Here is a 19,848-nt window from a genome sequence, read left to right as displayed (position 1 = left end):
TCTTCAGGCACAAGTAGAGCCCGGGCGATTTCGAACGTCTCCTCTCTGCAGATGCTGAAGAATATCGCCATCTTCTTGCCGTCATTGGTGACCCCTTTAGCTTCTAGGAGGAAGCTGAAATGGTTGGCGTACCCTTCCCAGTCTCCTGATGCTGGGTTGAATGACGAGAAGCTTCTGTCGGTTGCCATCTTGAGTTCCTTGCGACCCAGAGCTGAAGCCTAGATACACGGTGCGAGGCAGCGGCGTGGCAAGTGGCGGTGCTGCTGTGCTGTGTGTGGCAGTCAGCTCAGCGGGATCCCACCTTCGTCGCCAGTGAAATATACTTGGAGTCACGTGTGGATTTCATGCTCTTTATTCAGCTCATGGTAGCAAGGAATGGCAGTTCCCCCAAAACGTCTGCTTTATATACATTATTTACACAATGAGCCCCACATGATTGGCTAATTCCAGGATACTCCCGTATGCCAATCAGGTTGCGGATTCACTTCCATCTGGAGCTGGATTGGGTGGCTCCTGCAGACCAATCAGACAGCTGCATTCTGGATCCTATTGTTCTAGGACCAATCAGACTGCTGCATTCTGAATCCTATTGTTCTAGGACGAAGCAGACTGCTTCATTTTGGATCCTATTCAACTCAGTACATAACAGTGCTTTAACCTCTTTCCCCTGCACTGTCTTCCCAATTCAAGTTTTTCCTCTTCCAGCTACTGTTCATCCAGATGAAGGAAAATACAAGCACAGCATTCTGTACCCATATTTTCCCCTTAGTGAAATACAGAAGCTTTTTGGTGGTGAGGGGGGTGGCTCTCAATTGAGAAAGCAGAAGGGAGGAAAGAGTTAATTATCCCAGTTCCCCAAGTGGCTTTGCTACAGTCAGAACTGGAACTCACTGCATTTGCTTTCAATCACAAACAAAAGGATGTGAGTCAATTCTGATGACAGATTTCCCACCTCATTTTATATGCAGTTTGGCCTTTAGAGACTCCAGTGTTAGGCAATTAATTTTAACAACACCCATAAGCTGAAATCTGAAGAGACTCAAGGGCCAGCAACAACAAACTCCATTCTTCGGTGTGTCATGGCTTTGGCTGCTTTCTCTCCTGTGAGAAAAGGCATCACAGGAGTGAAAAAAGTTTTATCTCCAACCTGCTCAGCTCACTCTCATGTGATCTGTGCAGTGTCAAAAACCAATTGAGAAAAGTTACAGGTAGGTAGCCGTGTTGGTCTGCCGTAGTCAAAAAAAAAAAAATCAAAAAAAAAATCCTTCCAATAGCACCTTAGAGACCAACTAAGTTTGTTCTTGGTATGAGCTTTTGTGTGCATGCACACTTCTTCAGATACCTGAAAGCTCATACCAAGAACAAACTTAGTTGGTCTCTAAGGTGCTACTGGAAGGAATTTTTTTTATTTTTTATTTCAATTGAGAAAAGTACCAGTAAGTGGAGGGCTCTGCTAAGGTCTCTGCTAGTGTTCATGCTGGGAAGGAGATGACTAAAGATCTCTTGGCCTGCATCTCAGGTCAAATGGGAAAGGAAATTATTCTGGTGCACAACAAGGGGGAAAGCAGCAATGTTGGGGGAAGATTGAGCTCCCAGGCTTATCTCTATTTAAAATAGAATATAGTCCAGTGGCAGAGAAACTGCTTTGCACACAGAAGGTCTAAGGTTCAGTTTCCAGCATCGCCAGGTAGGGCTTAGAGAGATCCCAGTCTGAAACCCTAGAGAGTTGTTGATAAGTAAGGGTAGACAGATGGACAGATGGGCCAGTTGTCTTAATATAAGACATCTTTCTATGCTCCTACGCCACTATGACACTGTGCTTAAAAACAACTATAAGTGGGTGCATTCTGTCTTTTATTGGACATGCTCAAGGAAGCCAGGGAGGCGTTTGTTTGCAACTAGATATAAAGTCCACAACTGGGTGCCTTCATCTGCCCCAGCTGCAACAAAACATGTCTCTCTTGCATCAGTCTCTACAGCTACAGCAAGCACTGCAACCTTCCAACAGTTTGACTTCACCCTCAAAGATGCTCTCCTCCATTGTCTCCCGAGACAGACAGATGCCAACAACCAAGCTATAAAGTCTGAGCATTTTGACCATGTCAGGGCACTGAAAACTGACCTGCTAATTGATGTAAGTTTTTTTTTTTAAAAAAAACTTGATTAGAAAATGATTAATTAGCAATGGACTCCAGCAGGGGGGAGAGATTTTGGCTCTGAGCCTTCTAATTAACCTCTGGGGCCTTTTGTACATGGAGTACAACTATGAAACGGATCATTTATTTGTGTGTTCTAGGCAGGTCAATGCCCTTTTATCAGATTCCCAATGGGTACAGGTGAGACGTCACTCCAGTACTCTGTAGGTGCTACCTTCTATTTAATGTGCCAGAAAATTCCATGGTAAGGAATACTGCAATAGTAGTGTCATATATCTCTCTGAAAGGAGGACACATTAATATCTTCACTTTGCCTTTCAGTGGAACCAGATAACCTGAACTATTGAGTCATGTCCTTCAACAGAATAAAAACATCTCACAAAGAACCAAGGTTTGTGCTTTCTACTTTGCAAGAACAACAGTGCTGCTAACAACACAGTCATCTGCTTTCTAAAAATATTTATTTAGAGGGCTGGATTGCAAACAAAAAAAACTTCAGTGTCATTTACAAACAACAAAGAACTTGCACTGAGAGTTTTAACATTTAAAAAGACAAATGGCCAAATTAATCTAGTCACTCTCTTTGGGGTATTGTTTTGTGCATAGCAGGCACAGTCAATAATTTTCAACATTGTTTGGTTTGTCATTGAAGCTCTGAAAAATCTGTAAAAACCCACAAGATCGCTTCACTTCATAATGGCTTCTGTTCTGATATTTGACTTCTAAGAATTCATCTAAGCTATTCATCTGGGCAGGACATTCTTTGAAAGCTCAGGTTTCAGCGTATAAATAAAGGGTTTCAATGAAATACAATGTTTGTATGAAGGCATTCCTTAAAATAGTGTTGCATTGCACCAAGGAAAAATGGTTTTAGAAAGATGTGAATGAGGATGTGAATAATAAGGTTTGATGTTTTCTTGTAAGAGTTCGCCCCCACCCCATCCCCTTAAAGAGATATGTCTCAGTCAATGATAGCTTTATTCATCCAGAGTTTCAATTATATGTGAATGTCCTGTGTAGTGCTGCTCTTGGACATCTCTTAATCCTGGTCATGATCAAAAGAAACACACACCATCAAAAAATTTTTTAGAGTATTCCACTCAGCGAGATTTTTTTTTTTTCAAATTTCCAAGAACCTGGGGATTTGTGTGTGAGAGACTTTTCGAAGGGCATCAGCGCAATTGTTTGGGACTGGAGTTCAGATAGATCTTTCATTCACTCACTCTTCAACTAGAAAGGCTCCCTGAATGGTTTACAGATCAATAAAAATACCCTTGGGGAGTTTTTCCATTTAGCGCCACACTAGACGTGATATTAAATGTGTATAAGCATTTAATGTGACCTATTTTTGTTTTTTACTTAGCAGCTGCCATGGAGGGCTGAGGGGGACCACCAGGACTCAAACTCAGGGGCAGGAGGGCTTTAACACTTGCCCACACTATGGTCTTGATGTCATTAGCTCTGGGAGGGAACCCTATGCTAGAAAAGTCCATCCAGCATGCTTGCAAAAATTGGCTGATGAATTCCTGGCACCCTTGCATTATTTCTCTAGCTGCTACCTACAGGTTGTGATACCTTCCTAAATTATCTTTATAATAATCTAGGTGAAAGAGGAAACCTCCCTAGAAAATGGCTTGAATACCTCCCCCTTGTTTTATTCACCTCTCCCCAAACACACTGCATTCTGACCAAATTCTGCCAACTCTGCATAGCATAATTAATTTAATTTAAATCCCAGATTTTCGTCTATCAAAGGAATGCATGAAGAAGCATATTCTACCCATATTTATAACCGTAAATATAAGCATAAAGCTCAAGACAAATTCAGAGTGAAACTTTGTTCAAGTCAGTCCAGCTTGACCAGACTTTCAGCTACATAACAAGGAAATGCTCAGATCTGAAAGGCTCCTCTTCCAGGAAGACTGGAGCTCTGAGAAGGAAATCAATTCTGAGGGATAGAGGGAGCACCCAGACTGCCTGAGCATTCATAATGATTTGTTCACATGGAGGTTATATGATGTTGCCAGCTAGTGGTCGTTACCCTGCTCTTTCCAGTGTAGTTTTTTAATCAAACTTAATTGCAGTTAGAAAAGTGATGGGTTGGTGCAAGCTGGAATGTGTGCAGAGGATGGAAACCAAGATGATCATGAGTCTGGAAACCAATCCTTATGAGAAACAGTTGGAGGAGTTGGGTATGTTTAGCCTGGAAAAGAGGAGACTGAGAGGAGATATGATAGCCATCTTCAAATATCTTAAGGACTGATACATGGAAGAGGGAGCATGCTTGTTTTCTCCTGCTCTGAAGGGTAGGACTCAAGGCAACGGCTTCAAGTTACAAGAAAGGAGATTTCGACTAAACATTCGAAAAAACTTTCTGACAATAAGAGCTTTTTGGCAGTGGAACAGACTCCCACAAGAGGTGGTGGGCTCTCCTTCTTTGGAGGTTTTAAAGCAGAAGTTGAATGGCCATCTGTCATGGATGCATTAGCTGAGAATCCTGCATTGTAGGGGGTTGGACTAGATGACCCTTGGGTCCCTTCCAACTCTATGATTCTATGATTCTAATTTCTAACTATGTTGTTTCCAAAGTTTCTGAAGTTTGAGCTGGTGAGAAGTGGTCAGCAATTCACAATAGGCACACAAGGGAGATTGAAAATGTAAGTAGCTGAAACGTAGAAGCATTTGATAAATTACTGCAATCAACACAGGCTTTCATGAATCAAATACAATGGATAAATACTTCTGTTTTATGACAATTTGTTGTCCCATATGAATGAAATGAGCTTCTTCTTTTGTCTCTTCCCAATTGATATTTGTTAAATATAAAGAGAACCTGGTAAAGCATTCACAATATTATCAGAAAAGAAAGCACAATTGCCAATAAGAAATGTGATTAGATTGCATGTCGTATCCAACTGATTGATTGTTAAATAAATGCACAGCAATTCCACCAATCTTTGGTTTGTTTAATATATGTTGTGTCTTCAGCAGATATTTATGCTCTGTTGGTCTTGGAGGTGATGAAAAAGGCTGGGCATGGACTATTGAAAACAACTACTGAATGCAAAACTGCATCCAGAGCAAAAAGAACTGTTGCATTGTTGACAGTTGTGCATTGCAGAGAGTTGGGTATTTAAACTTTTCATACAAGTAAGGCAATGGATATAGATGGGAATCTGCTGTTTCTTGAAAGGGGCCTATTTGTGCTGCTAGATATTAACCAGACCAAAGCCAAAATGCTATATAGAGAGGTTTGCATTAAGTTTGCTCAAGAGGTTTGTCTTTAGAAAATGTGGCAAGGAGAATGTTCAAGGCTAATGGATGACTTATCCTGGAAACCCAAGCAGTGATCTCACATGGCAGGAAGATAAAACCTGGGAACTCAGCATCTTAGTTGGAGCCAGCAGCATCATAAACTCCAGGTGAGCGATCTTGAACAAGCAAGATGCTTGCATATGACCTCTCTCTCTGGGAGCAGAGAGAGGAAAGTTACTGAAGTGTATTAAGGATTTAAAGAATACAGAATCACATTGTTTGCTTGTTTAAAAGCAATGTATTATTTTGTATTTTGCAACATTTATTTGTAACTGTTTTAAGACTGTTTCCAGTAAAGTTTTGCAGTTGTTTGTTGTGATGGAGAACATTCATTTCTGCTCTGCAGAAAGTCCATACCAGGGATTCTGCTTGCAACAACTCTAACAGTGCATGTGTAATAGAAAACCAAAGAAAAGTGTTTGTGTGCATATTTGCTAAGCTATTCACTACTGCAGTATTAAATGTGCATATTTTGCTTCTGCATGTGTTCAGTAAATATCCCCATATTAAGACCTGTGTGACTGTAAGTTACCAGATAAATCTCCCAATATGTGCTACCATCACTATCTAGAGATTCTAATTCACAAGGCTCTAAAAATGTGTGAAAAAACCATCTACCAAAGGAGCTCGCTCACACCGGTTAAATGTGTACAAGACTGCAGCTCAACTTTTATTATTCCAGACAAAATAGAACCATAGAATTCTAGAGTTTGAAGGGACCACAAGGGTCATCTAGTCCAGCCCCCTACAATGCGGGAATCTTTCTCCCAACATGGGGCTTGAACTCCAGGCCCTGAGATTAAGAGTCTGAGGCTCTACTGACTGAGTCATCCCCTGCCTTCCATGACACCTCTTTCCTTTAAACATGTGGAGAAAAATCCCCTCTGAAACGAAACATGGTCTAAATGGCTGACATACAGAGACAGCAGCACAGGGGAGCTACTGCTAGGTTATGAGAACCAGGCTCATGAAAATCCTAGCTCCAAAAAGGGTGAAGTAGCAGCCATTATTTTTACCTCAGCTAGTGGTTATCACTTGATCTTGTTTAGCTCCTTTGACCTCAGCAGCATCCTTTGTCTTTTGAAAAGTACATTACTTAGCACCATGACGCATTGGCCTAAATACAGCTCTCACATGAAAACACAGGAGACCTTTTGCTGGCAAGCGACAGAGGTGTGTGGGAGCAGTAGATAACTTCCCCTCAGTTTATTAGGAAGAGGTCAAACCTTAATTGCTACTTCCAATGCTGTGTTAATGTAATGTATAGGACTGCACTGCTGGCCATTCTTAAAGGCCTTCCTGGCATCTGAGGACTATGCACAGAGCCAAGAATCGAAGAAGGCCAACATATGGCTTTAGCATCAGCTCCATTTTCCTCAGCTTCCGATTTGTTATTTTGTTTCTATGATAAATAATTCATCCCAATAAAGATAGAACTGCCAAGGGCCTTGTCTGGCTTTCCCATCATATGGAACCAAGTGGTCTCGGAGTACATCAATGAGGCAAATAATTGAAGTGGAGGGAATTTAACTACCATACTGATTCTGAGCAAAAGCAAAAATTCTGCTTTGGGAACTTACAATAATTGCAGTTAGAAGAGCATGATGTCCTTGGTTGACTATCCAGTACTACTGGTTTCTATGGGAATTGAATGCAGGGTAATTGTTATTACTTAGTAGCCATTCAGTTATACCATTGATCTTGAAAGAACATCATTTTTCATTTAAAAAAAACCCTTAAGCTCTTAAGATGCCTAGCCTTTTGTTCCTATCCAGCCTGTTCGTAAGAGGTTCTTTTAAATAAAGCTCACTTTTGCAAATGTGCCACAAACATGAGCTTAAGAACTTTTAAAAATTTGACCTGGTAATGAGCATGGGACTTTTAATTTTGTCAGAGATATGACAGAGATCTGTGTTAGATGAAGTACAAAACAGTTCCCTCTCCTTGTGTAAATGTTTACAGCTTTATACATTTAATTCATAGGAAAGCCCCAATACTGTGTCACTTGTTTAGAGCAGTGGTCCTCAACTGGTGGTCCGCAGACTGCAGAGGGTCTATGTAACCCACCCAGGGGGTTTGTGGCACCAGTTACATAACAGAAACTACCACAGAGATACCAACATTTTCAAAAGTAGGGGGTCCATAGCTTGGCTTTTGAAAAATGGGGTCTGCAGTACTTACCTAATTGGGAATGGCTGCTCTAGAGGATGTGATTGACACATCACAATGAGGGTCCTATTTTGGATGTCATGTACCTGTTTTCATCGGGTAGGAATTCAATGTAGTGCTAAGTGGGGTATGCGTGCCAGGTCTCCTTGAGCAATGGAACTTCCTCCACTCTCTTCCCCCATGAGTCTCCACGCAGTCCCCAAACGTATTATGAGGCTTTCTCCAACCCATTAGAGATAATTTAGAGGGCACAAGTAGCACATGGGAGGAGGAGAGAAAGGAAAATCCTGCTGTGCAAGTTGAAGAATGGTTTTAAAAATTGTAGAAATTTTCAGCATAACCGTAGTTTGAAAAAGGAATGTGTTTAATAATGGGGTCAGCAACATGGTGCCCTTGAAAATGTCTCCTGATATGTGCTGCACAGTCTATCAATGTAAGCTTTAATTTCTGTGTAAAATAATGCTAGTTAAAGAGGTTCTATTTTAATACTACTGGCTTTTACTCAGACCTAGAGATGGGGAAGAAATTTGATTCAGTTCACACTTTGAGGTCATTATACTTAAATCTCACTTTCAGAAATGATAGGCAAACCAAAACACATCCTTCCTTCAAAATGGGACTTTCTCTGAATTTCGCAATGCAGTTCTCCAACCAAAATGTACAAAAATGTATATAGATGCTGTGGTAAAGTATCCATATAAATGTACATATTGGTGGAAATAACATACCAAAATGCATTATTTATTGGGAAATTGCCTTGCCAAGATGTGTACATTAGGCAAAATATCATACAGCGTATGCAGATTAGGAGAAATTCACATTAAAATGATGGTGAATTTTCATGAGGGCTTCTTATTTTTAGGTGCAAAGTAATGCGGAAGTGTGGAGAACTGAATCTAAAATTAGAAAAATGAGCAACTGAAAAGAATGCCTCTTTCTGTCTATTGTGGGGATGATGGGAAGGAGGGAAGCAACCCAATGGCAGTTTCTTAAAATTCCAAATGTACCCAAGGCACTCCCCCCCGCAAGTTTGATGATCCTTGGTTTAATCCATGACTCATGAGGCCCATAATAATTTTAGTATATGTGTGTTTGTGTGTGTATTTGTTTCGATTTTTGCTTAAAACTCTGTAGACCATGGCAAATTTTAACTCGCACCCCCCCCCCCAACAAACAAACCATTAAATATTCATTAACTGGAATGCTTAATTTCTCCTGTCTCATTATAGAAAAAGAGAAAAACAAGCAACTGATTTCTCTGAGGAAATTCAAGCAAACATTATTTTAATGTATGGATGACAATGAAATGGGGTATGTAAAATTAGAAAGACGAGCAATTAAAACTGAGAGCAAACTTAATGAATGTTTGGTAGTGGCCAGGCATTGCTTCTGAGTGCCAAGATAAAACCAGATGAAGTTTTGCTAGATTAGACATTGTTTGCAACATTGGAGTCGTTGGATTCCGACACAGCAACTAGCAAGTAACATCCTTGAAAACTGACCTTTAAAGTAACCTGACTAGTGATGTCATGAGAAATCAAGTCGTGTCTGTGAGTAGAATTAGAACAAGAAGCATAGCCCATGTTGATCAGACTGTCCTCTGTGCCCTTGATTTTGCTCATATACTCCTCAACACACACTGGTCACACACTTGGTCACACACTGACAGAACACCTCAGAAGTTTGCCTGAACTGGGCTTGAGAGGCACACAGCGGCAGTGCAGATTGGTTGTTTGCAGCTAGCTAGTATAAATTCTCTGTCTGCCTCTCGGTAGATTATTGTTCTTCCTTGGTGACAGGAAACAAAATACATTTCCTGAGGCTTTTCTTTTACTGACAGGCACTTGCTTCTGCTATGTGCAGACACTTGAGCTTCTCACTGAGAATGCAAGATGTAGATTTATAGGATGTGTAAAAGAGAGAAGGTTTCAGCTGGATTCCAGCCTCACTGTGAACATTATTTTTTATTGTTGTTATAAAAGGAATATTATAAAATGTTAGCAACATGAGGACCTATGTTATTTTGATGGAAGTAACATTGACTGGAAAAAGTAGATGTGACACCCCTAACTAAACCTTTTGGAAGAGGAGATTTCAAGGGTACCATTTGGGTTGGGTTTTATTTTAATCACTGCTTCTTCTCTGTGCTGCACCATTTCATTTTCCCCTTTCAGCTTGACCTAGTTGACATCTGCAGCAGACACTTTATCAAAGACCAGATCACAAGAGACACACAAAATGGTGCCAGAAAGTCTGAGCCAATATCACATCTTTCTCTGTGGCAACACAGATGGAAGGCCTGGCATAAGTTCATATGAAACAGAGGGTATAAAACACTCTATGGGAAATGTGCCAAGAGTCTCAATCTTGTGTTGGACAGTGCAGTAAATGTTCTCAGAGTTTTGTGATTATGTGCTATGACATATTGCTCATCTGACAAGCATCCCTACAGGTTTCAGAATATGTTAGTCTCTGGAACCTAAATATTGCATTAATTACCATAATCATTATGCAATTCATACGTTTTGGAACCCAAATATCATTATCATTACCATAATCATTGGTAATTCCTACACAAACCTGCTTTAAAACAGCCATATGCTAACAGTTCCATATTCCAAAATTGTGGAGGCTAGTCATGGCCCTTTCACGGTGCAGGCAGAGGTGAGGCATACAGTGCCAGATCTGCATTTTTTGCTGAAGGGGGCATAACTCAACACTGCAACCCCACTCTCCCTGACTGTGAACTACGAAAAATGAATTCTTTAAAGTGCTGACTGGTGCCTTTCAAAGTTCCTCCAAAGTTCCTCCAAATACTAATTGCCACCCCACCCCCTAAGCACTGGCAAAACATCTTCTGGAAGCACCTTGCCTCAAGAGGCACACATGAAAAGGAGACCACATTTACTTTAAGCATCACACATCTTTAAATATGGAACAAAAATGTCCAGTGGTGCTTTAAGTGGAATTGTGTTACCAAAGCCAGATGTGGTATACATCTTTCCCTAAAAGAGAGGGGGGAAATGGTCTAAAGGGTATGTGCAAGGAGTCAAGGTCATCCCACATCCCAGTAATGATACTTAATCGATAGAAACAGGGAGATTTTCTTTATGGTTAACAGCTTGATATATTTCTCCTTTTCCCACAACCCAAAGTAACCCATACTCTTAATCATGTCCCAAAGATGCCTAAGGGGGGAATTGGTCTTTTGCAGGGGGGGGGGGGAGAGCACTTTTTAAAGCAGCAAATTCTTGAGGATGGAAGAAATTGTTTCAGAGTCATTATCAATAGCTCACTCTCAAAAAGTTCATTCAGTGACCATTGCAGAGAGAAGCTCACGGGGGCAACTGCATCCAGCATGACCTAATGCTTTTTGAGATAAGTACAGCTTCAGGAAACCAATCAGAAACACATCAGAGGGCAGTTATGGTACACTGCTGGCACCTGATACAATGTGTTTTCAATGCAATAGAGCTTAACAAAAGGGACAACTGTATTCTGCACTGATATGTTGATCGAAATTTTAAGGTAAAAAGTATTAAGGTGACTTAAGCCTGGTCTTACTAAATCTCGTGTGTGTGTGTGTGTGTGTGTGTGTGTGTGTAGGATAAAGTACTGGTATGTGTGTACAGGATGGAGTGTGCATGCATTTCCTTTATTCTGTTATATCATGCACCTTTATGTAACTATCTCCAGAACACCTAGAAGCCAGTACATCAGATTTATTATGCTGCCAATCACCCCCATTGCCAAATGTGATGCAGACTCAGTTGCACATCTTGATATTGAGCAAAGATGGTGTGTGATAATGACAGAAGGGAAGATTCTCATATATTGGTACGCTAAAGATTTCTCACCTACATTGGCTCAACCTGGGACTGGAGAAGCATCAAAGGCAGTAGCAGCTTGGACTTTCTGATTGGCTGTCATTGTCATCTGGCACAGGAAGCCAGTATGCAAGTCACTGCAATCATGATTGATGGGGAACAGAACCTTTGGCACAGTCATTTTGGAAATCCTAGTGGGGGAGTTCCTGGTGATTATGTACCAGGAATAGGAGTGTAAGCACAAGTGGTTGCCTAGCAACCACATCCACTATGCTTATTATGCTTTTTGCCCTCTGGAACTGGCAAAATTATTATTATTATTATTATTATTATTATTATTATTATTATTATTATTTTGTACCCCACCCATCTGGCTGGGCTTCCCCAGCCACCCTGGGCAGCTTCCTCATATTCACTGAAATAATTTGAGGACCACCTTTTAAAAGTGCCTATTTTGGAGGAGAAAGTGAAAAGAAACACCAGCAACGATGACTCGAAGCTCTTGGCAGTATGACAGCACCAAGTACCCAAGCTGATGTCCAGGAATTAAAGGACTTATTCCATTCCACTATTGAACTTCTGATATCCTGCTGTACATTTTGCAGAAAATTGGCTTCCCACAAAAAACACACCGTAAGGGTTGTTTTCACATCATGTTGTACATGTTTGTTCAAATGGTTGTACACATGCTCCACTGAAACATCACACATGGACTGAGCTGCTCAAGAATATAGATCACAGATTGGTTGTACAGATGCCCATGTGTACAACAGCGCAGGATTGGGTGCTGTGTTGTGTTCTACACCAATTGTCCTAGACTGCAATTCTAAATGAATTTACTAGAGTGTAACGAAATGGGACTTCAAAGTAAACCATGAATTGTGCAGCTAGAGAAGGCTCTGTAAGGCTGTAACAACTGGACTGCAATCCTATATACACTCACATGGAAGTAAATCTAGGGATTATAGACATACATGCAAACATTCTTTTCAATAGGAGTCACACTGTACCATGCTGGAAGCTGTTTTTGAGACTTGTAGAGAGTCCCGGGAGCAGCTTAGAATGTGGTGCAAAGAAATATTAATCACAGCCCCAAAAATGAAAGTCATTGGGAAAGTATGCTCATTTCCAACTATTAAGGTTAGTGTTAGTTCAAGGTTCAGTTCCAGATGATTTCCGTTGCTTCAAAGTTAAATGCAGAAAAGACCTATTAAATCAACCAGGCCATCTGCCTCCCAAAGCAGATATTCCCTAATGTAAAATTACACTTTGTCCAGTGTATGTTTAATTGTCCTGACTGATGACACTTTTACTTCTTCCTCTGGAAGATGCTCACACAAATGCTTAATAGAACACAAGGTCACTACATTTGGATATGTGGCCTTCATTTTCATTTTCTTAATATTATCAAATTACTCCAATGATATACTGAGGACCAGAAGACTCATTCTAACACACACACACACACACACACACACACACACCTAAAAAAAAACCCACAGTCCTTTGGCCATTTTTGACTAGAATACTAGTGTTATCAGCATACTTCTGGTGAGCTACCATATTGACAATGCCAGGGCTCTTCTTTAATAGCCCAAATTCTGTATCTGCATAGACAGCACTATAACCTATTGCCTCTTGCAATCCAAGTAATGGGGGACATGTTGTTTGTCCTATGGTTGACGTACTAGTATATGAACCAAAACAGGTGAGAAATCCATATGGCTTTCTTTCTGTGATTAGAACAGTAGTGTTTTAGGAGTAAAGGTGGCCCACTTTTCTCAAAGACATGTACAATACTCTAATTTGTAGTCAGCAGTCCACACTCAGCTTTGGGGACCTAGATCAGCCTACTAGAGATGGGGAAGAGATTTGAAGTCAAATCTATCAAATGCACACTTTCTGAAATAATGTGAGAACCAAAGTGCAGCCATTCTTCAAAATCCAGACTTATCCAAATTTTGTGAAGCAGTTCTCTAAACAATGTTTACAAAAATGGATTATATTAGAAAAAAAATGCTTGCAAAAATATGTACATTAGTTGAAAATGTGTTTATTAGGAGAAAATGCTTCGGATTTTCATTAGGGTTTTTTTTTTTTTTAAACAATACTGGATAGCTCAGTTGGTTAAAGTTTGGTGCTGATAATGCCAAAGTCACAGGTTCAATCACCATACAGGACAGCTGCATATTCCTGCAGGAGGTTGAACTACATGATCCTAATAGATTCTATGAATCAAACTTGCTTCAAAAAGGTGCAGAACTGAATTTAAGATTCTCGGAAAAACAAGAAACTGAGAGAACCAGAATTGGCAGATCCATCCCTAATTCTTCTCTTAAATCGTGTTCCTTCATGTCAGTTGAGTGACTGTGTTGATCAATATGTTAAAGTGGACAGCATTTACCATCTGTTTGGTGGGAGAATCTTGGCTCATCCTGCTATTATGCAAGGACACCTCAAGATCAGCATCTGAGTCCAGCCACATTTTCTGGATCTGTATTGTGTGATCCACAGGTCAGGAAACTCAGTCATAGTAAAACACAGTTGTGTTTTCCACTTTAGTATCAATGGTCAACTATGAATTCAAGTTCTTGCCAATATAATTCATTATTTCCAAAACAAAATAAAATAAAAAAATCCTTCCAGTAGCACCTTAGAGACCAACTAAGTTTGTTCTTGGTATGAGCTTTCGTGTGCATGCACACTTCTTCAGATACACTGAAACGGAAGTCACCAGACCCTTAAATATGGTGAGGGAGTGGGGAGGGGTATTACTCAGAAGGGTGGTGGGGATGGGTGATCAGCTGATAGGTTTCCAGTTTGTCTATTGGAATTTCCTCTTCTAGAGTTATTATTGCCTTAAATTACTTCAAGGTGCATCTTCAAAATGTGAAGTGTTGCTTTTCTTGATGCTTCATCTCTGTTCTAGAAATCTATAACGATTAACATACCGGTAAATATTTCCATTGTAGTAAAATAAGTTTATGACAAATAACAGAAGTGCCATCCTTATTCAAACAAGGTAGAGGTTAGCTATGTTCTGAATTATTCTCATTATCTTAATTTTTACTTGATTATTCATTAGGTAGTTGTACTTCTTCAAAATACAAGGAAGAAATGTAATGATACTTGGGGGGGGGGGGGAAGGAACTGGCTAGCAACTTATTGAACCATACCATTATAATTGTCCCACCCATTTCTATGTCATTTCTGTGGTGCTGCTAAAATGTGTATTCCATTGAACACTGTTTAGCTGAGGTGATGATAGTTACCACTAACATTCATTGTTATGTTTCTGTTTCTGTCTCCTGATCCTGTGTGTGGGCAAGGGTGTGTGTGTGTATTGCTTAATGTGGTAGCATTCTTTCACTCTCTCTCTTTGCAAAAGTCTTTGTATATGAGACACACAGACTTTGCCATGAAGTACAAAATGCTGTTGCTTTCACTAATGGCTGATATTAAAAAAATACAATTTATGTATTTTACCAGGTTAGTCAGTAATCCATTCCTAACCATGTCTTTTCAGCAGTAAGTCCCATTTAAAATAGTTGTACTTACTCTCAGGTAAGTCAGTTACAGGTAGGTAGCCATGTTGGTCTGCCATAGTCAAAACAAAATAAAATAAAAATTCCTTCCAGTAGCACCTTAGAGACCAACTAAGTTTGTTCTTGGTATGAGCTTTCATGTGCAAGCTCATACCAAGAACAAACTTATTTGGTCTCTAAGGTGCTACTGGAAGGAAGTTTTTTTTATTTTATTTTGTTTCAGGTAAGTCAGGTTAGGAATCCAGCCTTACTGCATTTTTTTTCTTTGAAAAGCTACTGCTAAGTATTACAGAAAAAAATCAGCCACCTTTTTTTCTCTGCTCCTCTTTACTATTTTATTGCTTGCCTTGATACCAAATTAAGAAATAAAATTTACAATAATAATTTAAAAGAGATGGGACTGTGTCCTTGTTGGTATTACACAATGATGAAAACAAAGACAAACAAATTACAACAGCCCTAGATGGATACCTTGTGATTGTGGGAACCAGTTAACAGTAAAACTGCAAATGGTGAAATCCATTGCATAAAGAATTCTTGCAACAGAACCCAGAAAATCAAAATCAATTATGCCATTTTTGAACAATGTGAAGGACTGAGCTGACATGCATTTTATGAGCTGTAGACTCATAAAGAAGAAATTAATGGGCACATGAATGTGAACCCCATCTCTAATACTTAAACATTTGTAGTTGTTTGCTTTACTTTTAGAAAAAGCTCATGAATGGGAAAGTAACGATCTGTTTACACTTGTTCAGTAATGCACAAAGGTATGGGATTTTGCCTTGATTGATAATTTGATTGAATGTGCACCTGACTGATGAACACAATCCTTGATAGATGGTTTGCATTTATTTCTTATATATCAACAATAATTATTTGGTATAATGTTTCTCAAGTTAATAGAAAATGTTTTGGAAGGACTTGAAAACACTTTCTGTGTTTTCTTTTATTTGTGTTTTTTTATTTGTGCCCATGGACCTCTCCATTGAAAAGTTCTCATCTAACTTCTGGACACAAAGAACCAACTTGACAATGCAAATATCAATATGCAACTCATATTGGAAAAATGAGTTTTTCTCTCCCATAGACAGCATTGAACCAACTACCAGTAGGTGTCCGGACAGCTTTTCTGCAATATTATTTGCTCTCTCTGGAAACAGCTGCTATTAATCACAGACTAACTTCTGGGTGGCTGTTCAGCAAGATAAAAACCCAATGCAGCTTTCACGGAGTAGTCTGTAGCTATCAAAAAGCTAGAATCAGCTCCAAACAGCTTTATGTTTATCACATTAGTTAAATGTGTGCTGCTTGTATTACCCACTGGAAAAAAACCTAGACCTAATATTAGCAAGCATGACACTGAATTACGTACAGTAACTTCTCAGAACATAAGCTTAAACAGATGGGTTGAGCTCATTGAAATTCTGTGTTTTAGGAATACATGCTTGAGTGCCTCTTAACACCATCTAAAAATACATGTGATGCCTGTGTGTAAGCAAGTGCTTGACAGACCAAGCAGATGCTGTTCAGACACCTATGTTCACTGGAGTCTATTAAGCCTGTTTGCTTAACCTTTCTATTTAATTGGAAGAATTGTTTTGCTTAAACCCCACCCCACCCCCACCCCATCTTGGTTAGGTTATGTATTGTCAATGAACCTTTCATTCAAATCAAGGGCAACCAAACATGCTTTTACCTCTACCTGCTTGCCTTAAACCTTGCCATAGCTTGTATTTCATTCATTTATGCTTTTGTTCTGTAATTGCTGGCTGACTGTTCTCATGGAGTTTAGTATTAATATTCCTGGCTGCCTGATCAATGAAATATTGCCAGAACCAAAGGCAGCAAAAATACAATTATCATGGACCATTGAAGAGGATCCACATGCAGAAATGGCCCAAGTTATTTGATACCTGAGGTAGAAAATCCATATGGTAACCCCAGGGCAATTAACAAGAAGAAGAAGAAGAAGAAGAAGAAGAAGAAGAAGAAGAAGAAGAAGAAGAAGAAGAAGAAGAAGAAGAAGAAGAAACTTCAACAATTCACTTGACCCATTTTGCTGGTATCAGTATATTTTTAATTTAATACAACTCTTGTGCATATCTTTTTTCATTTATGACAATTACACCTCAGCAAGGGAATCATTCAGCCCAACCCCACACATTCCTTGTGAACCTACTACCAAATCCGGTGATCGGTTGCTGCTGTAATAGTACAACATAGGATCAGGTTGTTGGATATTGCTTAGAAATCATGCAGACAGTCGTGTAAAAACTGATGTAAGAACAAATCAATTTTGTACACCATTTTGTAGCTTAAAAACCCCAAACACCACACCCTGCAGGTTACATGCTAACTGATTATCTGCAAACACAAAGTAATGTCAAAAGAATTTTGAGGTAACTCCTCAGGGAAAACAAACACCAGCAGAATTGATGAAAGTTTTAAAAAAGCATTTTGACTGCAATAGCAACATTTATCTCCATTTCATTTTGTTCTGACCTCATTTTTTTTTTTTTTACTATCCCACCCACTCATCTATATACTTTCAATTCAGGATAACACTTAATGCATTTGATGAAATGGACTGTACTCCATGAAAACTTATGCCACAATAAACTTGTTACTCTTCAAAGTGTCACCAATACTCACTGTTATTATTTTTCATAGGCTTTTTAAATGCATCTAGAGGTTTGAAGCATAAGGAAGTCAAGTCAAAATAATGTCAATATGTTTCATAAGTGGTTGGTGAGCAACAGGACTTCTGAGGCCTGTCCGGCCATGCTTTCTTATTGGCCATAGTTGACACAGGCTTCTTTCAAGAGAAGAGTTGATAACTACATATGTACTTGGAATTCTTGCTTCCTGGCTCAGATATTCAAAGCTTATAATATTCACCTCAAAATAGTTTTGTTTTTGTTGTTGTCCCCCGCCTGAGTACAGATTTATACTAAATGGAGTTCTCCTTGTTGCTGGTGATAATGTAACTATGATCACATTGGTTGTGCACAACTGATGTGCATCATTAGGGTAATAGAATCCCTGCTTATGTAAAGTTTGGCCAACCTAGTTGCACACATATAGAATATTTCCATTGCATAGCGATGAGCACTTACTGAAATACAAATACTTTTAGAAGTGTTGAAATGGAGAGTAACACAAAAGGCACCAAGAGGGTCATAACAATCTCCACCAGCCTGCTATAATGTCAAGCAGACTCAAACTAAATTAGGCAACTGTTCAATTTATTTGTATTAAGACTCAAGTTCTGTCTCTTTGAAACAACTACACAGGAATCTTGAAAAGCAATATGTGCTTCTTTTCACTTGCTTTACAGTGCTTAGGTCATATATCAGTTGAAAATTAGACACCAAGCAACACATTTCCGTTTTTCATTACAGTACTGGATATAAAAGTACTGAATAGGGCAAAGGACGGATGTTAAGAGGCATCGGCTGTGTGCATATTGTGGCATAAATACTATAATGCTAGCCATTCATTAACAATGTTAATTAAATGCCTTCAAATAACCTGATTTATAATGAACAAGAATATTGAAGTATTTCTGCCCTTGCTAATTTCAGCTTGTTGCATGCTATATTATTGTATTTAATTAGGCAACAGCAAGAAATTATAACCTGAAATGCTTATTACCGGAAAAAGCACAACTGATGCTATTTATATCAGCTGATGTCAGTTATATCAGGAAAGAACTTGTTGAAAAGATGGTGTTAATTTAATTTTTGCTTGATTGTGAGTGTGGTCGTGATACCTATCATATATTTTGCATGGTTTGCTTAACAAGTATCAACAACTGTATGCTATATTTGGATCAAGAATGATTGGCAGTCAGTTTTACTCCAATAGTTTTACTCAAACTATGACCTGCTATAGCTGTTTCACAGTGTCCCCAAATCCACATCAAATCCCTCCCCACTTCTTTAAGATAAATCTCAGATCCTTTAAATAAACTAAGTTTTCACACTGCTGTGAATTCCCATTTCTAAGTTTAGGAACATTCTTATTCCTTTTACATTCCTCCAACCCCAGAGACATCTCAGGAAAAGCTCATGGTCTTTTTAATTAAAAAAAATAAATGTTGACATTGTGCCTTGCAAACACCTGTTGGTAAGGCTTTGGGGAGCCAACTGAAGACCCAAGCAGTTCTCATTCCCCCCTATCACTGTTGCTGGATGGTAGATTTGCGGAAATGTGAAAGGGAAGGGAACAGCTTGGAAATTTTTGACTTTCCTTACAAGCCTACCAAATGTTCAAGTGATTTTTTTTTTACAAGTCCTCTCACCTTCTTACCAAAAAATGCATCCAGCAATGGGGAATCAGTAAAGCAATATACAACAGAGAAAGAGGGAGAAAAGGAAGGGAGAAAAAAAGCAGATAGGCTAGTTACGTTGTTCACATAAACATTGCCACAAAAGAAGAAACCCACCAGCCAAAAATAGGGCACAGATTTGCATAAAGCATGCATATGCAAATTTGTAAATATGGGTGCAAATTTAGAAATAATTATTCTTATTCAAATATTTTACAGTGCTACCTCGGGTTACAGAGGCTTCAGGTTACAGACTCCACTAACCCAGAAATAGTACCTCGGGTTAAGAACGTTGCTTCAGGATGAGAACACAAATCATGCTGCGGCAGCAGGAGGCCCCATTAGCTAAAGTGGCACCTCAGGTTAAGAACAGTTTCAGATTAAGAACGGACCTCCAGAACGAATTAAGTTCTTAACCCGAGGTACCACTGTAAATACAATGCAGCTCCCCATAGTAGGGAAGACTGGGGCTAGGTACTCCTGCTTGGTCCACTGTCCAGGTG

This window comes from Lacerta agilis, chromosome 7 (assembly GCF_009819535.1).
Source record: "Lacerta agilis isolate rLacAgi1 chromosome 7, rLacAgi1.pri, whole genome shotgun sequence".
NCBI lineage: Eukaryota > Metazoa > Chordata > Lepidosauria > Squamata > Lacertidae > Lacerta > Lacerta agilis.
Note: the sequence above shows the minus strand (reverse complement) of the source record.